Genomic DNA, 23,588 nt, shown 5'->3' on the forward strand with positions numbered 1-23,588 from the left:
ACCCTTGGAACTCAGGGCCAGGCCTGGCACAGAGCCCAAGTCTAGGGTCCAGGAAAGGGGGAAACGCTCAGGGCTTACACTGGAGGGTGCCTCTGCCGTGGGCTGGACAGTCTCAGCCCCTACCTTAGAGGGGACCATCTCACCAGCAGGTCCATGGAAGGGTGGAAGGTCTTGCTGTAGTTTAGCCTCTGTAGCTTGGAGAAAAAGCTGGAGGAGAGTCCTGAACATTCCTTGTGGGGCCCTGGGAACATTGGCTGGGCCTGGGGATGACCGTGAGTCCCACTATCTCCCAGGTCAAAGGAGACCACCATCACGGCCCCTCGTTTCAGCCATTCTTTCATTCATTCAGTCAGCAAACTTCCACTGAGCTCTAGCCCCGAGTGCCGGGAATTCAGGGGGTCAGCGGCAGCACTGCCCTCCTAAAGTCTCTTGCAACTGATCTGGCTGGTTTGGTAGCAAGAATCACACAGATTGATTGTCTTGGAAATGAGGCAGCGTTTACACAATCCAGGTTAAACCACCTGCAGGCTAAAATAACCAGTTAATTCAGTGGATTAAAAAAAAAAAGCCAGAACTACCCACAACGTTGACCTCTGGTTGCTCTGTCTGGGACAACACTGGCCACATGCAATGAGCACCCACATTGTGACCCCACTGTTTTGATGGTGGCACCTGAAACTAGTGAGTGGTCTCCGCCCTGGTTCCAAAGTTGGTTCTGCCTGGAGGCTTAATGTGGGGTGTCAGGTAGGTGGTGGCAGCTGTACCTCCAAAGATGAGTGGGACACAGGCATGTAACCTTGATGAATACCTTCCCCTCTCCAACCTCAGTTTCCTTCTCTATAAATGAGGGATGCTAACGGTGCCTTTGCCTGGGGTGACTGGGAGGGGGTGAAGGAGGCAGTGTCTTGGAAGTACACACTGAGTGCTGAGTATGTGTTAGCAGCCAGGCTATTTAGTCCTCCTGGAACCCAGGGAGGGGAGAAACCGGCTTCACACTATTTTCCGTTTTACAGATGAGGGTATTGACAATCGGAAAGGCTTCGTGTAACAGCAAGGCCCCTGGCTGAGTGGGTAGCAGGAAAGGACAAAGTTGTTTTGGAAGAAGCATACACCTGACTGCCCACACTCATGGGAGGCTTCACGTGCGCCTAGGGTTGTCGGACAAATGTGACTGTCAGATAAACCATGAACAATTTCTCGTATTGTGCAACATTTGGGCCACACTTATACTAAAAATTAATGTGTGGCTTACCTGAAATTTAAATTTAACTGGATGTCTTGTATTTTTATTTGCTAAATCTGCCAACCCGGTGTGTGCCAGGCACGACCCCACGTGGTGCTGGGAATTCAGTGATGACAGGAACAGAGCTCATTGTCAGGTGAGGCACAGGAAGAGGTGATATGGGCCACGGTAGGAGAGCTCAGTCTGTTGGGAGTGGAGGTACTGGGGGGTGGACCTCTGCTGGGCCAGACTGAGTCCATGAAGGAGGCCGAAAGTCAGGGGAAGATGTTTCCTTCCTTCCGTCAGTAAATACTATGTTCCTATTCAGTGCCAGGCTCTGTGCTGAGTACTGGGCACAGGGCAACAACCAAAACAAACTACCCACCCTCATGTGGCATCTCAGGGGAGCCGGCAGGAGAGACTACAGACATGCGTGCAAACCTGCAGCTAAACTTCAGACACAGTCATGATGAGCTGGAGGCTGGGCTGGTTATCAGGGAGGCCCACTGCGAGGAGGTGGCATTTCATTCAACTCATCTCTACTGAGCATCTTCCTAGGGCCAGGCACAAACCCTAGCCCTCCTGGGGCTCACACTCCTGCAGGTGAGACAGATGACAGGTGTATAAACATCTAAGTCCAGGCGATGGTTTCAGAGGGCCAAGAGCTGAAACAAACGAAGGGATCTGACTTGGATGCGGCTGGAGCCCAAGGGGTCAAGTGGCCTCTCTGGGGAGGTGAGACAGCAGGGAGGGAGTCTTAGGCTGGGGGCAGCAGGTGCCCAGGCCAAAGCCCTTGGTGGAAGGGGAACTAAGGGGAATCTGGGACTTGGAACACATTTCCCAACCCGGTTACAGGTCATGGGATTGTGAAATGGATGTGTGTCCCCAGACGACCGCTGGGCACAGGACTTTCAGGGCCTCCAGACAGCACGTGCTCCCGTCTGCCCTGAGCCTGAGCAGGGGTTGGATCTGCAGCTGGGGGATCTTTAGATAGAAACGATGTGGTCCAAGCCTGTAAAAGGCCTCGCTCCCGACGGCGCAGCCCTCCTGGGCTGGGCTCCCTGTGTGGCCAGCTTCACGGGTGTAGAATCCAGGCGGGCGCCTCACTCGGGAGGGCCTCGCACTTAGTCTGATGTTCTATTGTCACCATCTTGAAATTCTTCATAATTGATAACTTTTGAACGATGGGCCCTGCAAATCCAGCAGTGGGTCCTGCTCAGGTGCCAGGCGCTCACTGGGAGCCAGTCAGGGACCAGGGAAGCCAGCATGGGTTTTGGCTGTGGCCGAGGGTGGCTGGCCATGTCCTGACTGTGCCCGCTGGGGCCTGCTTGGACAGCGGGCAGTGGGGACAAGGCAGATCTGGGCCTCTGAGGTCTAGCCCTACCCCCTCACCTCCTGCCACCCCGAGGCCCGCGGGACAGAGCTGCCTTTTCAGAAGCAGCCTCCCGCGGCCTGAAGCAGTTGGCCTAGCTCTCCTCCAGACTCACCGCCATAAGAAACCCCTTCCAGCTGAGTCACCTCCCCCCCTACCCCAGCTCCAGTCCTGCCAGTGGTTTAATGGGCCTGTCGACGCTCCCAAGTTAGCATCTTTGGACTTTGTGTTTTTATTATTTTTTGGTCTTGTTTTGCTTTTAAACACTGTAAAAATGAACGTTTACTGGACACTGCCTGTGTGTTAGGGCTCCTTCTACAGATGTCATATTCTTCCATTTAATCATTCAACAAACACGCATCGGGATTCCACAGGGAGCTCAACTCACCGGAGTCACACCACAGCCCCTTGAGGTCCAAGTTAATATTATTTCCATTTGAAAGATGGGGACACTGAGGCTCAGAGACCCATGAGTAAGGTGGAGTGGGTTGTGAATGCAGGAATTTTAGCCCCAGGTCCCATGGGCTGACCTCAGCAAATGGTGTTTTCTGCTCCCCTGCTCCATCCTCACTACCTCTGCCCGGGTCCACCCTGCCTTCCCCACTGGACTCGGGTGACATGGTTCCCTGTGCTCCCTGGGAGCTTCCCCAGCTCCACCATCTGCCCCCCTGCTTGGTGGTTTTCATCCATAAAACCTCACTTTCAAAGGCTAAAAGCAGCTGACCTCTGCAAGGAGGGTCGGGGTGGAAATGAACCAGGGAGGGGAGAGGGTGAGGACCACATTCAAGAGAGGCACCTCCAGGCGCTTGTTGCCGGAATCCCACGTGGGTGACCTTGGCAATCTGCGTCACCTTGCTGAAGCCACATCTCCCCTACCCAGGGGCAGGAATGGTATTTCACAGGTGGGGCTGGGGGAGTGGTTCAAGGCCTCTTCGCAGTGACCGGGAGCATCAGACACGTGTTTGCGGGTTCACTGTCAGTCTCCACTTGAGTGGCGACTCCAGGGAGACAGGGCAGTGTGTCTTGTCGTCCCTGCTCCCCGGTGAATGCATTAGTCAGGGTCTGGCGTGCAGCGGCCGCTTGGCAAACCTCTGTGGATTAAATGAGTGACATCCACACACGTAAACAGGTAAGTCACACTTAGGAATACGGTCCTGACGGCCGACAGTTCTGTCTTCCCGGCTTACTCTCTCTCTCCGCCCCTGTACACTCTTTTTTCCCGGTCTTCTTGTGCCAGCTAATGACAAGCTTCTAACTAAGTATCTGGAAGCCAGGAACCTGGGCAGTGCCTACCGAGAAGTACAGTGCTTGCCTGGTCCCCGAACCAGAGCCACAAGTTGTAACCATAAAGATGCGAGGAATGTATGTGTGTGCGCCCATGTGTGTGTTGTGGGTACAAGTATGTGTTGCACATATGCGTGGGGTGCATACTTGTGCTGTGGGAGGTAGGTGTGTGTTGTGTGTGCAGGTGCCTGTGTTGTGTGTTTCGTTGACTGTGTCCTATGTGTTGAGGTGCTGATGCAGGAGCTTAGCTTCTGGACAAATGTCACATGGCTGAGCACTCCAACAACAAGCTAAAGGAGCCCTGCAGAACTAGTCCCAGATGCCAGCAGGGGCATCACCTCCTCCTCTCCTGTCCAGCTGCTCATTCCCAGGAGGGAACTGGTTTCTACAGAGAAGACAGGGCTTTGGAACTTGGGCAGGGAGATGAGTGGTGGGCGGAAGGAAAAGACAGAAGGAAACATAGGAGCCGAATCCTGTCTTCTGACAGATGAGTAAACTGAGGCCCATGCAGGGTCGTAACCTGGCCAAGGTCAAGCTGCTGGTGAAAGGCAGAGCTGAGCCAGCATCCTGCTCCCGACTCCTGGCCCAGGCCTCGCACGCAGGGTCTCTGGTTACCTTAAATAGCTTAGTTTACAGACCTTCCTACCACAGGCTGAGCCTGAGAGGGGTTTGGAAGATTCCAGATGTTCAACTCAGGGCTGAAACACTTTCAGAAAGAACTGTCATTCAAGCTGATTTCATGGCCCAGGAATACCGGAGCAGATGTGTTCTGTGTCTCTGGCCTCGTGAACGATACATTTCACTGTTGTCAGGAGTGATGGATAAGGTAATGGTGTGATTCTGGGTGGCATAAAAGGCTTTTGTTCCAGGCTTGGTGGCGGCACTCTGCTGCTAGGTTTGGAGGGGGTCCTGGAGAAGAAGGAAGGGATCTAAGGGTACAGGCCAGGCTTGTCCCAGTGGGTGCAGGGAGGGCTATGTCCGCCTGGCTGCGCTGGGCCAGTGACAGGCACCACGCTTGGTACACAAAAATTGTTCCATATGGCAGGCCACGTGGACATCGAACTCCAGGGTACTCAGCCACCGCAGCAAAGACAGGCTTTGCTTTTACTGACTTTACTCTCTAGGGGCTCAATCACTGATTGATTCATTCCCCAAACACCTAAATTCTGCATGCCAAAAACTGAGGTCACACAAGTATAGGCCACCACTTCTTTCTTTTTTTTTTTTAACATTTATTTTTCATTGAAGCATACTTGATTTATAATGTTGTATTAGTTTCTGGTGTCGAGCATAGTGATTCAGTTATAATCTATCTATATAAATTCTTTTCCATTACAGGTTACTGCAAGCCACTGAATACAGTTCCCTGTGCTATACCGTAGGTCCTTGTTGTTTATCTGTTTTATATACAGTAGTGTGTAGCTGCTGATCCCAAACACCTGATTTATCCCGCCTCCCCCTTCCCCTCTGGTAACCATAAGTTTGTTTTCTACGTCTGTGAGTCTGTTTCTGTTTTGTAAATACGTTCATTTGTATCATTTTTTCAGATTCCACATATAAGAGATATCACATGATATTTGTCTTTCTCTAACTGACTTACTTCAATTAGTGTGATCATCTCTAGGTCCATCCATGTTGCTGCAAATGGCATTATTTCATTTCTTTTTATGGTGGAGTAGTATTGCATGGGTTATCTCTATAGACCATATTTTCTCTATCCAGTCATCTGTCGATGGACATTTATGTTGCTTCCGTGTCTTGCAGGCCACCACTTCCGTGTGGCCCTGATTAGGAAAATTAATTAATGACTCCAGGCCTCAGTCTCCTCATTTTTAGAACAGAGATCATAAGGGGCCTTAGTCAGAGTGCTACTGAGAGAGTTAAATGGGAAAACTCCTGTTCGGCACCCAGCATAGGGCCTGGCCAGGAACAGACTCTTGAAAAGAGTGAATTATTGTTATAATTGCATGCTCTGTGCTGCTGGAGCTTCCAGTCCCACACCAAACAAATGAAACGTAGAATCCCTTTCTTCCCTTTGGAGAAGTTGGCCCAAACTCTCATTTGTAAGTGAATTTGTGAGTCGTTTCGTCCAGCGTCTCTGGCTGGACTGCACCCTGTGTGTCCTCAGTGTCTGGTCTCAGGAGCAGATGCTCAGGTGACCTCAGGGCCTCCAGAACACCAGACAGGAACCATTGGAATCCAGAGGAATAGGGCATCGTGATGCCCCAACAGTCCCCACAAGGTGTGGGACCCGGAAGTTGCCCTGTGCTTTCCACCTGCAGCCCCTCTGTCAGAGCTGGAGATACAACCGCCTCCCCTCTGCACAGGGAGCCCTGTTCTCAGATATAGGCTTGGGACCTCTGTCCAGGAGCTGGCTTCAGAGGTGATGAAATTGGCGCTGCATCTTTGAAAGAGGCATGGGCTATGCCTGCCTAGTTCTGTGTTGTATCCACAATTGTGGGTAGGCTAAAGCCACACAGCCAGACTGGCACGTATAATTGCTCAGTAAGTATCTGCTGAATGAATGAATGCAAGACAATTTTGCAGTGTGTCTCAGGCCTTAAAGGATCAGTATCCTCACTCTCTAGTTCTGTTTCTACAACGTATTTTAAGGACATAAGCAAAGAACTGATTATTAAGGACAAGAATACTGACCCTATTTTCACTTGGAAAAGCAAAATTCAATGAAATTAAGGAAAAACAGGAGATGGGTTGAATAAAGAAGGTCAAAGATAATGCAACTGTTAACATTTCAAAGGTCATTTGTTGATACAGAGAGAAGCCCTTATAAAGCAAATCTTAAATTAGGCTTCAGAACCGACCCTAATTTGGTACTAATAAAATTATATTATTAGAAAAAAGACTGAAATGATACGTGCCAAAATGTTAAGTGGTTAGTTTTGTGTAATGGATTAAATGAAATTTACATGCCTCTTCGTTGTTTGTTGTTATTTTGTTTTTTACAATGAACGTTAATTTAAAAAAATTTTTTTAAAGGTGGCTTCAAAATGTCTCAGAAGTAACACTCTCCTCTTCTCCCCTATGGCTCCTTTAACCTCAGTAAAGACGCCAAAGAGGCGGGGGTGCCAGACACTGCTTACGTCAGAAACAGCTCAAAATGACACAGCGGGTGAACCAATCCCAAGTTCGCATTCTGGGAGCAGTCATTCGATTGGACACAAGTGTGGATGGCCTCGCCCAATAGCAGAAGAGGGGCAGGAGCCCGGCTCCGGCGTGGGTTTTAAATCCACGTGGTGGAGGAAGGGCGGGGCGGCTGCGGCTGCGGCGGAGGTTGGGGTGGCTGCGCCTTTGCGGGGAGAGTCCTCTTCTTGGGAAAGGTGTGTGTGGGAGCCATCCTGCTGCATGCCTCCTACGGCCTAGGCCAGCTGCTTAGCCTCACAGCCTCTCCGCACCTGTTTGTACAGCAGGCACCATGTAGGGTCTTGTGAGTATCCAGTGGCATTCATCCATTGCACTGGTGGTTACTAGCATCTGCTGTGTGCCAGGCAGGGCCTGATGGGATAAGGTGGAACCCACGGGAGACACACCGAGAATCCATGCTTCTGTAACTTACCATTCCCTCCACCCTCCTCTGCTCTACAGCGCTCACTCTATCTCCCCTACAACAATGTGAGCTTCGCAGGAGAGTGAGTGTTGGGGGGAGATACCGTGTGCCTTGTGAAGTGTCGGCCTCATAATTTATGTTCAGTATGTGCTTGCAGAATAACTATTTTAGAGAGCAGGGACTGAACGGAAATAGCTTAGTGCTAGAGTGCTGCTTAGCACGCAGGAGGTCCTGGGTTCAATCGTCAGTACCTCTATTAAAAAATATAATAAAAAGTTTAAAAAGATACAAATGAACTTAAAAAAAAAAAAGACCAGTTTTTAGCGCAATGCTTGCCCCTTAGTAGGTTTGATAAAAGGTAGCTGTTTATGCAGTAAAGAACTGGCTAGTATTGATTGAATACCTACTGTGTGCAAGGTGTTCTGGGCACTTTCCATGTATCATGTAATTTAATAGTCACCAAATGACATGTCTTAACTTAATCATTACAAAATTGCAAATCTTCCCTAATTTGAAAGTCACAAGAAGCAAGTTAAGTACCATTATTATTCCCATTTTATAGATGTGGAAATGGAGGCAGAGGGAGGCCAGGTGACTGTTCTGAGATCCTGCAGCTAGGTCTGGTGGAGCAGGATTCAAGAGGCCTTGGTCTTGACGTCTGCACTATCCTGATATTTTATCCAGTACTTGTCTATCTTTTCTAAGAAAATTCTCATAAATGAGCCCTATGCTTTTGGGAATTGAGAGAAAAGGTAGGGAGTAAGAATCCAGTTGGCGAGGCATAGCCAGTGAACTGGGGTCCTGCCACCCACTCCATCGCCCAGCTCTGCTGGGCAGCAGAGGTCAGGGAGGGTTAAACAGAGTGCCTGCGGGGGGCGGGGGGGGACGTGCCCAGCCCAGGGGCTATGTTGATGAGCCTGACAGATCCTTCCCTGCCCTCATGGGGCTGACAATCTAAACCAGCCACCTTCTGCTGACCTATGGACAGCCTGCAGAAGTGTTTTAGGTTTTGCCTGCCTGATGTTTAAATTTTTTTCTAAACTTTTTAACCTAAGTTGCCTCAGTCCCCACCCCTCCCTATTGCATCACACATTTCTACCTTTATTCATGTGTCCCCGCCAGCACCTGAGGGTCTTCGTCCCCTAGTCTAACCATGAAGGAAGCCCCCAAGGGGAGCCAGGCATCCGGAGACCAGCCTCCTCGGGGCTGACACTCAGGTGGGTACCCTGGCATTCTTTACGTGGCCTCCTGACGGTGTTTAGAATCCCAGCCGTCTCCACCTTGCACCCTGGATTCCTGCACCTCCCAAAGCAGAAAGGCTCTCCGCTGGCTCCTGATGTGGTGCAGCCCTCGGCTGGAATATCTGAAAACTCTGGTGGTGGATGCCAACTCTGACTCAGTCAAACCTGGATTCAAAGCCCAGCTTCACTGCTAACCAGCCGAGTGATGCTTGGCCGTAAAAACCTGCTTTGGTTCCGGTTCCCTCCTCTGCACGAGGAGGACAGCAGTGGTCTCTCCCTGCAAGGTCTCTGTGAGGGGTCATAGGGTGTAGGGAAGATGCTTGGCACACAGTAGGCACTCATTACACGGGCTGCTGATCTTTCTCTGTGAGGCACTGTCGCTGGCAGGAGGTTCTTCCGGACATCAAGCTGAGGTCCGGTTGCTTTCTGACTCCGTCACTTCGTGCTCCCGGCAGCATGCCTGTGCTTCTCTGTCCAAGAACAGCCCTTCCGAAGTTGAGGACCCAGCCACATACGACGGTTTCCCATTCAAGGCCTGCTACCTAATTTGGGGAGCCCAGTGCAAACTAAAAATGTGGGGCTTCTGGTTCGAAAATTAGTAAGACTGTCAAGCTGACAGCAGCAGGGCTCAGAGCCCCTTCAGAGGGCAGAGTCCTATGTGACTGCAGATGCCATCCCCCCCGCCCCGCAATGGAGCAGGCCCTGTTCCCACTGGTGGCCCCCAGCCTGGCAGTGTCTTCTGGATCTGCACGTGGCCGGCTGGGGTCTGCCTGCACCAGGACGGAGTGAGGAGAGTTTCCAGCTGGGCCCAGGGAAAGACACCTGCAGGCGTGGTCTCCGTCTCCTTGGGGAGGCCTGGTTCGCAGATCCTGCCCTGCCACCTGCCAGCCAGCCTGGGGCTCTCCCTCTCCCTCTCCTTTTTGTCTGTTGTTGTGATAGAGTGTGTACCCAGAGTGAAGTGCACGAGTCCGAAGTCTCCAGCTGGATGTTGGGTTATGCTGTGTACACCTGCGTAACCACCACCCAGATCGAGAGAGAACGTTGCCACTGGTCTAGAAAGTTCCCTCTAGTCCCTCCCCGGTTCCTATCCAGCCCCTCTTCTTGCAGAGGTAACCACCACTCTGACTCCCTTCACCGTGGATTTGCTTCCCCTGTTCTCGAACTTCATAGAAGCAGGATCCGATAGTACGTGCTTTTATTTTATTTTATTATTTTTTTATTGAAGTATAGTCAGTTTGTAATGTATCAATTTCTGGCATATAGCCTCATGTTTAGTCATAGATGTACATACACATGCTCCTTTTCATGTTCTTTTTCATTCTAGGTTTCTACAAGATATTGAATACAGTTCTTTGTGCTCCACAGAAGAAACCTGTTGTTTATTTTATGTATAGTAGTATCTGCAAATCTCAGACTCCCAATTTATCCCTTCCTCCCCCTTTCCCCCTGGTAACCATAAATTTGTTTTCTATGTGAGTCTGTTTCTGTTTTGTAGATAAGTTCATTTGTGTCTTGTTTTTTTTTTTTTTTTTTTTGCATTCCAGTATGTGCTCTTTTGTGTCTGACTTTTTCACTCACTGGTACATCTGGGCGCCTCACCCTCGTTGCTGTGAGAGAGGTTTGTCCCTTTTCCTTGCTCTGTAGCAGTCACCGCAGTCTCCCTGTTGATCCTCCTGTTCACTTTGGTTCCGTTGCAGACAGGGCTGCCCTGGGCATTCCGGAATCGGCTCGGCTCGGCGAGCTCGCCACACACGGGAGCTCATTATCCTGGGGTCACTGCCAGGAGCGGGGATGTGGGTCAGAGGTAAGCCTGTGTTTGGCTTCGGGCAATATCGCCAGTCTCCTGAGGTGGCTGTACCAATGTGCACGCCCGCCAGCAGTCACGTGCGCCTTGCTGGTGTTTCACACCCTCACCAACACCCAGAAGTGCCACTCATCTCATTGCAGCCGTGCTGGTGGGATCACGCTTGACTTCTGGAACTGACCCAAGGAAGCCGAGCGCCGGGACTCACACTGACTGTTCCTCCCTGACCACCACTGAGACCTTGAACCCTGGACTTTCACACGCTGGCCCCGGAGCTCGCCCTCCCCCTCAGGGTCACTTGCAAACTTCACAAGCATGGACTCCATCTAAGTGACTGATGAAACTCTCAGCAGGACAGTTGAGTGCTTCCTCCTGAACACTTCCCTCCCCACCTGGGTCTCGGGTCTTGGACTAACCTCTCCCAACGTGATCATCTTCATGTCCTTAACTTCCTCACCTTGAACAGGAAGGCATCCATCTTTATTTAAAGTCACACAGCGTATTTAAAAACAACTTTAGGAGGGAGGCAGAACAGGTGTTAAATGGACACAATGATTTTAAGTTGCAGCCGAACGTGTGAATGATTAAAATATGAAAAAGAACGCATCTGAGGAACACAACAACAATAATGACACACGAACCTCATAGTGTGAGAGCCTCTGTGCTGGGGGCTTTGTACCTGGAGCATCTCACTGTGAATGTCCCCGTCCCCGTTTTATAGATGAGACTGAAGCTTGGAGGTTGTAATTTGCCCGAGGTTCCACAGCTGGTAAAGGATGGGTTTGAACCTGAGTCCATCTGTCCCCAGAGCCTCAGCTGTTACCTTCGTTCCATCCTGCTCCAGAGAAAACCTTTCTAGATGTTGGCTAGGTTCTGATAGATTCTGTCAACAGCAGACATTGGGAACTGGCCACCCATCAGCTGTGTCTTGCTTGATCTACAGAGCGCTTTAAATTTTTTAAATTGATTGCTTGTTTAATAATGAGAATATTTCACGTGAACCAATCCGCATTTCTGGCTCTTCCTGATAAGTCAGTAGATCGGACCATAGGAGGTGAGAGTCGAGTAGGTGCCGTGCCCTGGGGGCAAGGGCCTCAGGCTTAGCTTACCTCCTCGTCCCCAGTACCTCCCCCTGCTTCACCGACTTCCCCACCCTGGCCGGAGAGCATCGCCCCAGCCTACCCGCTGGGTCACCTGATGGAAATGGGAAATGACCTTTATTCCAAGTAGACTTTTGGCAGCTCCCAGGAATCACACTTCTCTTTTCTGGGCCCTCGGGGCAGGGCCTCTCACAGACCTGTTCCAGAATGTTGCTGGGTGGGGGAGATTCCAGGATCACCATTGGATTGGGGGAGCCAGCCCACGCACTGTGTAGAAAATCTCAACGCCTGTCCATCCACTTTTTGTAGATGTCACTGATTAAGGATCTTGAGATGGGGCGATTGGCCTGGGTTATCCCGGTGGGCCCAGTGCAATCACAGGTGTCCCAAGAGGCAGAGGGAGAGTTGACACACAAAGAAGGCATGTGACTTCAGAGGCCAAGACTGGAGTGATTCGGACACAAGCTGTGGCATAGAGACAGCCACCAGGAGCCAGAAGAGGCAGGAACAGATTCCTCTGGAGGCTCTGGAGAGAGCGTGGCCCTGAGACACTTTAACATCAACCCTGCGATACTGATTTCAGATTTCTGGCCTCCAGAGCTATGAGAGAAGGAATGTCTGTTGTTTTAGTTTTGTGATAATTTGCTAGGGAAGCCTCAGGAAATGAACACAGGAGGTTTGGAACTCTGCTTTTCCAATATCTGGACCCCTCGGCTCCCCGGTTCAGCAGCCACTGTGGGTGATGGTGAGGGAGATGCAGAAGGGGCGGAAGGCTTCCCAGAGGAGGTGACGTTTGAGCTGAGCGCTGAGTGACAAGAAGGAGCTGATGTGAGAAGACCATTCCTGGCAGAGGGAACAGCAAGAGCAAAGGCCCTGGGGTGGGCTGGGTGGCTCGCATCCAAGGCCTTGTAGCTTTCGGTACTGAATGAGAAGCAGCAGGAGGAAATCAGACAGGGCAGGTGGCAGGGCAGGTCACGGGCATCCCGAGTGCACCACGCTCAGTGTTCCTTGTCTTTTTGGGGCTGAAAACAACGAATTTATTTTCTCATGATTTTGGAGGCCAGAAGTCCAAAATTAGGGTGTGAGCAGGGTTGATTCTGGGAACTCTGAGGGAGGCTATGTTCCAGGCGTCTCTCCCAGCGTCTGGTGGCTGCCGGCCATCCTTGGTGTCATTGGCTTATAGGTGTCACTCCCATCTCTTTTGTCTTCACATGGCTTTCTTATAAGGACACCAGTCCTTGGATATAGGGCCCTCCCTAATCCAGTAAGACCTCATCTTAGCTAATGACATCTGAAAAAACCCTATTTCCAGATATGTTCACATTCTGGACGTGAATGTTGAACCTGAGTTTGGGGACACTATTCAACCAGGTACCATCTGGGAGTTACAGTCTTCAGTTTCTGAAACGGGACGTTAGGTGCAGTGAGTGTACATACTTAATTCAGGGCCCCCTTTCCTGGAAAAGGTGTTAGAAAAAACGTCTCTAAGTTTTCTTCCACGAATGCCAGTCCAGCCACAGTGTCTACCATAATTTTACTGTTCCTTCATCCTGTTTGTCAGCCGTGTCCGGGCCTCTGCTGATTTGGTTCTGGGCAGGACAGCTGCAGTCTCTGACCTCACGCAACCTGTGGTCTGGTGACCAGAAAGGATTTCCCAGTCCCCTGGACTCTGCTTGTGCCTCTGAGAGCAGACGTTGTCAGGGAAACGGACAAAAATGCAAATGCCCATTCTGGACCAGCTTTTAAATCTTACCCCTTTTTCTTCACCCAAAGCCTGACAGAGCAATCTGAAATTACTAACGTGTTGCCCCCACACAGGAAGTTCACCTTTCTCCCACTGAAATACACATCAGGGTCGCCTCAGGTTGAATCTCTGAGACAGATGGGGCCCCCGATCAGCCCAAGACAGTCAGGTGCACCAGGTGAGAAGTCCCCTGGGGGAGGCTGTTGCAATCTTTGGACGCTTCCTCTTGCATCTCTACTAAGTCTGCACCCCTGCGCACGGCACTCGGGCTGCCTGTGACCTGCCCCACCCCCCACCCGCCACCTGCTCCGTCTGATTTCCTCCTGCTGCTTCTCATTCGGTACCCAAAGCTGCAAGGCCTTGGACGTGAACCCCCAGCCCACCCCAGGGCCTTTGCTCTTGCTGTTCCCTCTCCCAGGAATGGTCTCACAGTCAGCTCCTCCTTGTCACTCAGGGCTCCGCTCAAACGCCACCTCCTCTGGGAAGCCTTCTGCCCCCTCCTGCTGTGTCCTCCCCCTTCACCCTGTTCATCCCTCTGGCCACCAGCAAGAACCTCTGAGTATTTGTGTGTGTATTTGTTTGCTCGTTCATGTCTTCGCCCCACGAACGGTAAGCCCTGCGAAGGCAGGGACTTGTCTGGCTTGTTCGCTGCGTGACCGCAACTTCCCGGCCAGCATGGGGAAGGCCCAGTGGAACTGTTGAATGGATGTGTGTCACCTGAACTCGGGCCTCCTCCCTAGAAGGCAAACTGGCGTCAGAGATGTCCGAGCTGCTGGCTTCTTCCATGGTGGGGGGTGCCATTTGCTTTAACCCCTTTTGTGATGTCTCAGGGTCCAAAGTGACCAGGACAGCCTGTATAGGGAGTTGGGAACCAGCTATCTGAGGTCAGAGCAGCTGGGTGGGACCCTCTGGCGGGACCCAGCTTTGCCTGTTAGTCTAGTGAGTCCATGTCTAGGATCCAACCAACAAACTGCTATCTTGGTTTGCCATTTGGGGGCCTTTTTAAAAATTTAAATTTAAAAAAAATTTTTGGGAAAGTAATTAGATTTTTGTCTTTTTTTTTTCTTTTTAATCTTTAACGGAGGTACTGGGGATTGAACCCAGGAACTTGTGCATGCTAGACACCCACTCTACCACTGAGCTATACCCTCCCCTCTGGGGGCCTTTTTGGTTTTTTGGGGGTCTAGAGGGCAGGTGGGCTGGACTTCCTTTGTTTCCTGGAGGATCTGGTTCCTCTGGGGACAGTCTCAGTTGGTCAGTGTAGAAGTCGCGCTGTGTCTGCCCACAGGGCCGGTCAGTGCTCCCAGGTTCATGGCCAAAGACAGCCTCTGTGCTCCTGGCTAGTAAATGAAAGACTTTGTTGTGTTTCCTGCTGTGTCCCCAAGTCTGGCTCGGTGCTGGGTGCACCGTAGATGCTCAATGAAATAGCTTGAGTTAAAAATCCAATACGGTTCCTCTAGACCAGTGATGGCAAACGGCAGCCCATGGCCATATCCAGCCCGCCATCTGTGTTTGGGCTGAGAGTGGTGTTTCAATTTTTAAGTGGTTTGGAAAAAGCCAAAAAGGGCATTCCCTGGCACATGAAAACGTCATGAACTTCAGGCTTCTGTGTCCGTAAGTGAAGTTTTATTGCAACACAGACGCGCCCATCACTTGTGTTTCATCTGGGGCGGCTTTCCTGTTACTGATGTGAGTACTTGTGACAGATCTTACAGCCCACACAACTGAATATATTTACTCTCCGAGGCTTTAAGAAAGCAGCTGGCCGAGCGCTGGTCTGGACAGGGGGTCTCAGCTCCCACCACCCCTTGGAGTTGCTTGGGAAGCTTTACAAATTCTGACGTCCAGGGCCAGCCTCAGATGCCGACGGTCCAGGGTGCGACCTGGGCTTGGGGACGTCTGAGAGCTCCCAGAGGTTCTGATCCAGCAGCCAAGGCTGAGAACATTGCTTTAGGGGCCAGTGACTCCTCTTTTTTTTCTTTTTCTTTTTTTTTTTTTTTTTTGCTGTGGGTACAGCCCAGAGTGTGTGTAGAGCATCAGAGGTGAGGCCAGTGTCAGCTCCCCAGGAAGAGTCTGAGTTCTGGGGTCGGGGGAGCAGAAGCAGGTGGAGTGGGCAGGTGAGAGAGTGCAGACCTGTCTAGGGCTCATCACCCTCGGCTCCAGCCAGGTGGGCATGGGAGGGTGCCGGCCCAGGGATGTGTTTCCTTAGGGGGGGGGCCAACAGCGTGCCTAATGGTGCCTTGTTTCCATGTGCTGCGTGCTGGCCACCTGTGTCCAGCTACTCTGGGGGTGATGGAAGTGGCTCCCAGGTTTTGGGCTCTGTGCCAACACCCTGTACCGCCTTAGGAGGTGGGAGCATCTTCCCTTTTGACAAACGGAGAAGGCGACTTCTCGGAGGATCAGGGAGTTGTCAAATCCTTGAAGCCACCTGGAGACCACTAGGGTCCGAATTTGAATTCAGACACGTCTGGCTGCAGAGTCTACCTCCTTAGTCACTGCACTGTCCTGCCGTCAGGACCAAGAGAGAACGAAGCACTTGTCTGTCCCGGAAGCCCAGGGTATCTGGTGTTTAAAATGACAAGTGATCCTTACAGCAGTGGTGGCAGCGACAATGTCCCATGGCTTCTTTCTTGCAAATCTTTTATTTTTGGCCTGAGACAGCTAATGCGTGGCCAACGTATCCTAGGAAACCGGGATGCTTGGAGCAAGCTGTACCAAATCTCCGTGCTAAAACCATCAGACGGCTAATTCGGGCTTCTCTAGTTATTTATTTATTTTTAGACCCCTGTGTATCATTTTACACACTCTCCTGACATGCAACCGTCAGGCACACGTGTTTGGGGCACGTGACAATGTGCCCGTTCCTTTGGGGTGGGGGAGGTGCGCGCTCTGTCTGTCTGTGAGCTTCCCAAGGAGGCGTGATCTGGCCCAGGCCTCCCTCTGCTGCCTTTCCTCACCCCACAGCGGCAGGTCCGGAATTTCAACCCCCTGGAGGTCTACCTCCATATCAGAATTTCTCTGTGTTGTCACTGTTGACATTTGGGGCCAGAAAGCTCTGTCCGGGGGGGGCTCCACCTCTCCCCCCTTTCCTTGGCCTGTGAGTCAGGGATCCCTCTGACACCTCCCTCCTGTCCCTCCCCACCACATCCCATCTAGTGGCAAATCCTGGGGTTCTGCCTCTGTTTTAAAAAATAGCTTTATGGAGGCATTATTGACAAACGACCAACGACGTGTTTGAAGAGTGCGATTTGATCAGTTTTGACCATGGTACCCACCATCGTCACAATCACAGATACCCAGTATCTCTGTCATTCCTCGAGGTTTCCCTGTGCCCCCTGGTCATCTCTTTCGCCCCCTCCCACAAAGCAGCCACTGATCTGCTTCTGTCACCATAGATTACTTTGCATTTTTTAGCGTTTTATATAAATGGAATCATACAGTATGTGCTTTTTTGGGTCTGGCTCTTTTCACTCAACAGAATTAGCCTGAGGTTTGTGCATGTTGCTGAGTGTAGCAATAGTTCATGGCTTTTTATTTCTGGGTAGTATTCCGTTGTGGGGATAGACCTCCAGCTCCATTCATCTGCTGATAAAACCTACCTCTTTTTTTTTTTACAAGGGAATTATCTATTGACATATGACATACATACAGAAAAGTGCACAAATCCCACATGACCAGATGAGTGAATTTTCGCAGTGGACATACCCGTGCAACCAACATCCAGGTGGAGGAGCAGGAGCAGCAGCCCGGAAACCCCGTGCCCCTTTGGGGTCCTGCCCCCCGTTCAAAGTGGTCCCCACCCTGCTCCTAACACAGAGACGAAGCTGATGGTTCCGGGGCTTCATTAGAGTTCTTTTCTGTGCATCTGACTTCTTCACTTGACCTTATGATTGAAATATTCATCCTCGTTCTTCCTTCGGCAGTTTGTCCTTTCTAGTCCTGAGTAGCCCTCCGACGTGTGAATATACCGCAGTGTGTTTGCCCATCCTCTGGGGGAGGCACGTGTGGGCTCTTTCCAGCATTTGGCCGTTATGAATAATGCATCTATGAACAGTTTTGCATTTTTGAATCTCTTTCCTCTCTCCCTCCCTGTGTCCAGCCTCCCTCCTTCCTTCCTTCGTTCTCTTCCTTCCTTCCTTCGTTCTCTTCCTCCCTCCCTCCCTCCCTCTCTCCTTTCTTTCTTTCTCTCTGCCTCTTTGCCCCATAATGGACCACAACCCCCCTGAGGGATAAGATTCTATCTTGCTTACCTTTGTAACTTGGCACCAGGAACTGCAGAGTGGCCAGCCCTCGGCCACGCTGCGTGGAGGGTGGCTTGTTTCCTCCAGACAGGGGAGCATTAAGTCTGAAGCCACCAGCCCTCGCAGTTCTTGGCCGGGAGTCCTGGAGGCATGTCCCAAGTATGTTGTGCCCCAGGAGAGCTGAGATGCAGGGGTGCTTCAGTTTAGGGACAGTGATCTGGTGCTGAACATCTGGGGCTACGAAAGAGGAACTTGGGATATGGTCCTTGTCTTTACTAACTGGCCTTGGAGTTTTGTTCTCAAGGTGTCCCCTGGGTTTGTCCTGCGGGCCTTTCCAGCTGAAGGTGAGGGTTCGCCCAGTCCCCTGCTGATGAGTCGGCCGAGGGGCGCCAGTGAAATAAAGGCCACCTAGTCCGTTTGCGTTTCAGTTCAACAGTGAATAATTTATAATAGGCCCCAGTACTGCATAGGACAGACTTACACTGCCAAACTCTTCACCGCTGAACCAAAATGCAAACTGGACTGGATATCCTGTATTGTTATTTGCTAAATTGAACAACCCTGTCTAGCAGAGCTGAGTCCGACGAACGAATTAATAATAAGTTTGTTTTAGTTACCTGTTGTGGCATAACAAATTACCATAACCTCAGCCACTCAGACCAATCCCCGTTTCACACTACCACGTGTGAAACAGGTAAGTAACAAGGCTATACTGTACCACACAGAACTGCAGTCACTATCTTATAATAACTTAATGGCGTGTCATCTGTAAAAATACAGAATCACAATGCTGTACACCTGAAATTAATATAATATTGTAAATCAACTCTCCTTAACAATCCCCATTCATTACTGCACAGTTTCTGCGGGTCAGGAGTCCAGGCATGGCTTGGCTGGCCTCCGCTTCGCCATCTCACTGGCTCAGGTCGTGGTTTTGACGGGGGCTGTGGTCTCACCTGAGGTCAGGGTATGAACCTGGAAAAGAATCAGCCTCCAAGCTCCCCTGGCTTTTGGTAGAAATGACCCCCTTGTGGCCGTAGGACTCAGCCGTTTGCTTCTTCAAAGACCGTGAGGAGACCTGGGGGTAGCGTGAGTCTGGTGGCAAGACGGTTCTTGGAATGTGACGAAGCGCAGAAGTCATACCCCAACGGCTTTGCCGTGAGCCATCGAGTGATCACAGGAGTGACGCGCCCTCCCTTGACTGTCACCACGGGAATGGCTGAATAAACAGGGGTCCCTCCAGACTCTAGAACGAGCGCGGCAAGAACAAAGGAGGCTTTGATTTCTACCGGTGGGTCTAGAGCGGGGCCCTGGACGGGTCTCCAAGTACAGAAAGCCCGTTGTGCATTTTTCACGGTGCCGAGTGCTAGATCGGCTTTTGCATCTCCACCGCCCCCAATTAGAAAAGCAGTCCGTGCTCATGGCCCAAAATAGAGAAAACAGAAAATTATAAGGAGCATAAAGAGAGTGGAAAGAATCCAGATTCTCACTGCCCAGAAACACTACTTCTAACATTTTGATGCGTTTTCTTCCAATCTCATTTCTATGCGTATTTGCACACATGGGGATATATATATATATTTAATATATATATTTAAATATATATTGAAGCAAAAATAGACTCACACTACGAGTGCTGTTGAGTGGCTTGCTTTTTTTGACTGAGCTGTCACAGCTTTCCATGCTAATGAACACGGATTTCTCATCATCTTTCACAGCGGCCAGAGCGTCCGGGTTTGGGGGGAGTATCTGTGGTCTGATCCACCCCTAGTGGATGGACGTTTCGGTTGTTTCTGGTTTCTCATTACTGCGGACTCGATGCTGGGGGAACACCCCTGCACACCGTCCTTTGTCTGGGATTCTTGCTTGGGGATGAGTTCCAACAGGTGGAGTTGCTGCCTTGAAGGGTGTTCCTAAGAGGCAGCGCCTCGTGTATGTGTGATTATAACGGTGGGTCCTGGAATCAACGGCACGAGGGCAAATCTGGGCTCTTCCCATCACTACCTGTCTTACCCTCTGCCCAAGTCTGGGCCCTTACAGAGGGAATATTTGACAGAAGCCCAAAACCTGATTTTTATGTGAAATGTCCTGATATTTACATTTTGGCAGCCAGTTGAAAAATAAATTACACGTGGATCTGGATACATTGGTGGGCTGCCAATGTGTGTGTCCTGCTGCCACCTCTCCGAACCTCTGTGCCCTAAGCTAACAGGGAAGACGACACTGGTCCCTACTTTGCAGGATTGTCAGAGGTCGCTCATTGTTGTTTGAGTGAGAACTTCAAGGGGTGGCTGTGTCCTGCAGCACAGGCTGAGTTTCTGCTCATGAAATATGGTCCCTGTTGCCTCGCTCTCCACGACCTTGAAGAGGTCACATTTCTAGAATAGCCTTGCTTTTGTCCAGAAAACAATAGTGGGAGAAATTGACCCCTTGATGTGCCTTTCAACCTGCCCTTTGCCCAAGGGTGTGCTTTGTGCATTTAAAATACGACTTGGTAACATTCAAGGGGTGCCTCCCCCATCACCCAGTAATCCCAGTGGGAGAAATGCGTCGTCTGAGTGCAGGCGCCCAGAGATCTGGCTGTGATAACTGGAAGCACTGTTTGAAAACTCAAACTTGGTCACGCCCTAAACACCGTCTACAAGGGAACCGAGGAAGTAATAGTACAGCCGCACGTGCTGTCACGGGGCTGCCAGGGAGCTATCCGCAGCGGGGGTGCTGGAGCAACGCTCTGCAAACTGCAGCCCCAGGGCTGAGTGTGGCCACTACCTGTTTGTGTAAATAAAGTTTTATTGGAACACAGCCGTTTATTTACATACCGTCTGTGGCTACTTTCAAGCTACGATGGCAGAGGTGAGTGGTTGCATCAGAGACCAGATGACCTGCACAGCCTACAGTATTTACTATTTGACCCTTCTCAGAGGAATTTTGCTACGCCAATAAACAGCGGGGTGGAAGGCTCTCCACAACGACTGTCACATGGGAAAAATACTGAAATTGGGGCGGAGATGTACAACAGCATAAATAGGATGGTTTCAGTTTTGTAAAGAACAATGAAAGACCAACAAAATCCTAGAAACATGCATGCAGGTTTATTCCATAGGTGCACACAAGTCTGAAAGGGCTCACCCCAGTGTGCTGGTCATGTTACCTCTGGAATTTAAGAGGTCATGTTCTTTACTGAGCAGTAACTAGGTGTTAAGCCCTGTGCTGAAGGCACAGGTTCTTTCACTTAATTTTATAAGTCTTGAAGGTAGGTGATATTCTGATGCCCCTTTTACAGGGGAGAAAATGAAGGCACAGAGAGGTGAAGTCATTTGCCCAAGGTCACACAGCTCTCAAGCAGCAGAACTGGGATTCGAGGGTGGGGAAGGACAAACACTTTTTACTTTACAAATGCCTGTATCATTGGACAAGTGTGGAAAAGATAAAAACGTGACTTGATTTACACATTCCTATCAGATACCCTCTTGATCTCAGGCCCTCTGTTACCTCCCAGGGTGTTCTTCCAAGTGGGGCTCATGGGTGATTTTTCTGGAAGGTCTCTGGGAAGGAGCCCAGGACCACCCTAGGGAAGGGGGAAAGGCTGGGAAGCAGCCTGGTAGGGGACAGAGTCTGAGCCCCAGGTAGCAGGTGCACCCCCCTTTTAGTTTGGGGCTGCCAAGCAGAGGACACATTTGTGCGGGGAAGCTGGGTGCTCACCTGTTATGCCCATATTTTCCAAAGCATTGCATTTCATGAGTGTTATCAAGTGGTGACATTTTGGTGTGTGAGTCGCGGGGTTGTTGTTAATACCGATTTAATGGTGCTAAAATGATTAAGCATGGCAGGCTTTTAAACAATGAGGTTCATAAAAGGTGTTAATAACCTCTTAAGTGCTGGGAAAATATTCCCACCTATCATAAACTGCTCCCAGTCAGGCCCCTTCACGTCTCTTGACCCAAAGAATGAGTGAGGGGTTGGCTGGAAGGCTGGATGGAGCCTTCTGGAGCCTTCTGGGGCAGAGAGGAGCTGTGCCCATTTGGGAAAATGAAGTCACAAGGACCCGGAGGTATGCAGGCACCTTGTGAAGGGCAGCCCACAGCAGTCTTTTCAGGAAGAGGAACCTGGTCAAGGAAACACCAAGAATGTGGTTAAGGCTCTGGGACGCCACCTGTAGCGACATCCGTCACGCTGCCCTCAGCTGCCAAACCCAGACCGCAGATGGAGCGCTGGTGCTGAGCGCCTGGGCCGGTGCGTTACAGGATGGCTCTGCTCCGCCCTCGCCGTGCAGCGTGGGCAGCTGGCCATCCTCTGTGCGCACACATGCAAAATGCAAACGCTTAAGAATGTCGAGACGGTGACAGCATGGCATTAAGCCAAGCATGGAGCCTCTCCGGGCCAGGGGCCTGTGTGACTGGGGGTGGCACGCCCCTGGAGGCTGCTCCCTGCTCCCTGTCCTCAGTCTCCCCATCTGTAAAATGGACTTAGACAAATATGTAATGTTTACATTTCTAGCAATCACATTAGAAAAGTAAAAAAGAAACGGGTGACATTAATTTTAACAGTATCCTTAAAAGTGATGTGTGACCTGATACATCCAAAATCTCATCATTCTGACGTGTCAGCCAATAAAACATGATCACTGAGATATTTTACACTCTTTTTTTCATATCCAGCTATGGAAACCCAGCCAGTATTTTACATTTATGGTTCATCTCATTTTGGACCAGCCACATTTCAAGTCTTGAGAACCACACGTGGCTTATGTCATCGGACCACATAGGTCCAGGTGAAGGGGCCCCCATGGCGCCTGGAACAGGGCAAGCACTCACTGACTTCAGAGCAGGGCTCTTTCCTTTCTGTGCCTCGGTTGCCTCAGTCACCCAGTGGTCACCGCAATGGGAGCCCGGCGGGGCTGTTCACGATGCACAGGGCGTGGCACAGTGGCCTCGGTCCACCACTACCTTCAGATAGAATCGTTGCCCGGCCTCGGGCCAGCTGGGTGACCTTGGGCAAGCCTTGTACCACTTCTCAGCTCAGTGTGCAGAGGCCGCCCGCCAATAGATACTTCCTGGGGCTGCTGCAGGGAGGAAGGGCGGCGCAGTCTGCGTGGAGGTCAGCCACCCCTGCTGCTTGCATGTCTCTGTTCTCTTCCCTGCGGCCCCTCCCCCTCCGGGTGGGCCCGAGGCCCTGTCGGAAAACGGATGTGGTGGAGGTGCTCTCCCGGCTTGTGTGAAGCGGTAAGCCTCCTGCGAAGTGTCATTCTCCCTCTTGTGTTTTCAGCGTGTGGAACAACTCCTGTATACAGTAGACACTTAATAAGTGTTAGTTAAGTAACCGAATGAATAAACCATGGATAAATGAACGCCCCCGATAAGGGGGGCATTTTGTAGCTGTTTGGGGTTTGAAGCTACAGTTGGAGCCCTACTTGGCGGGGCGGTGGGGAGGCCCGAGGTGGGAAAGGTGCAGATCTGGGACTCCGGGTGGGGACTCTGAGGCCGCCCTTGCCTTTGTCTGTAGGGCTCATGGTCTCTGCTCTGCGTGGTCCCTTTGGGCCGCCTCCCAGAGCCCACAGCCTCTCAGGGCCTGGCCCCGCTCCACTGAGGGGCTGTACCCTCCACTGGGTGGGGCTCGGGGTGGACCTGGAGGTCTGTCTCCCTTGAGTTCTGAGCTGAGGTCCTCTGGGTGGTCCTGTAGCATGGCCGGCAAATGACCTCGGCACGGAGCCCGGTGACACTCCCCCGCTTGAGCCAGGCCTGTTTGCTCCTAATGCATTTGGATTTCCAGATGGGATCATTTTAGCAATATTGCACTTTTATATCGTGAAGGGGAAAGATAAAAAGGCCATGCTTTCCTTCCTGCCCTTCCTCCCAGGTTCTGCAAGGGTAACATCAGACCAGGGGCGTGTGTGCAGCCAGAGGGGGAACGTCCTGGGGGAGGAGGGGCACCCCCCCATTTCCCAGGGAGGAAAATAAACTTGTAAATGTTGGGAAGAGTCATGTGCCAGTGTTCTGTACACCTGGCTCATCTGCC

The sequence above is a fragment of the Camelus ferus genome, chromosome 19, assembly GCF_009834535.1.
Source record: "Camelus ferus isolate YT-003-E chromosome 19, BCGSAC_Cfer_1.0, whole genome shotgun sequence".
NCBI classification, from domain to species: Eukaryota; Metazoa; Chordata; class Mammalia; order Artiodactyla; family Camelidae; genus Camelus; species Camelus ferus.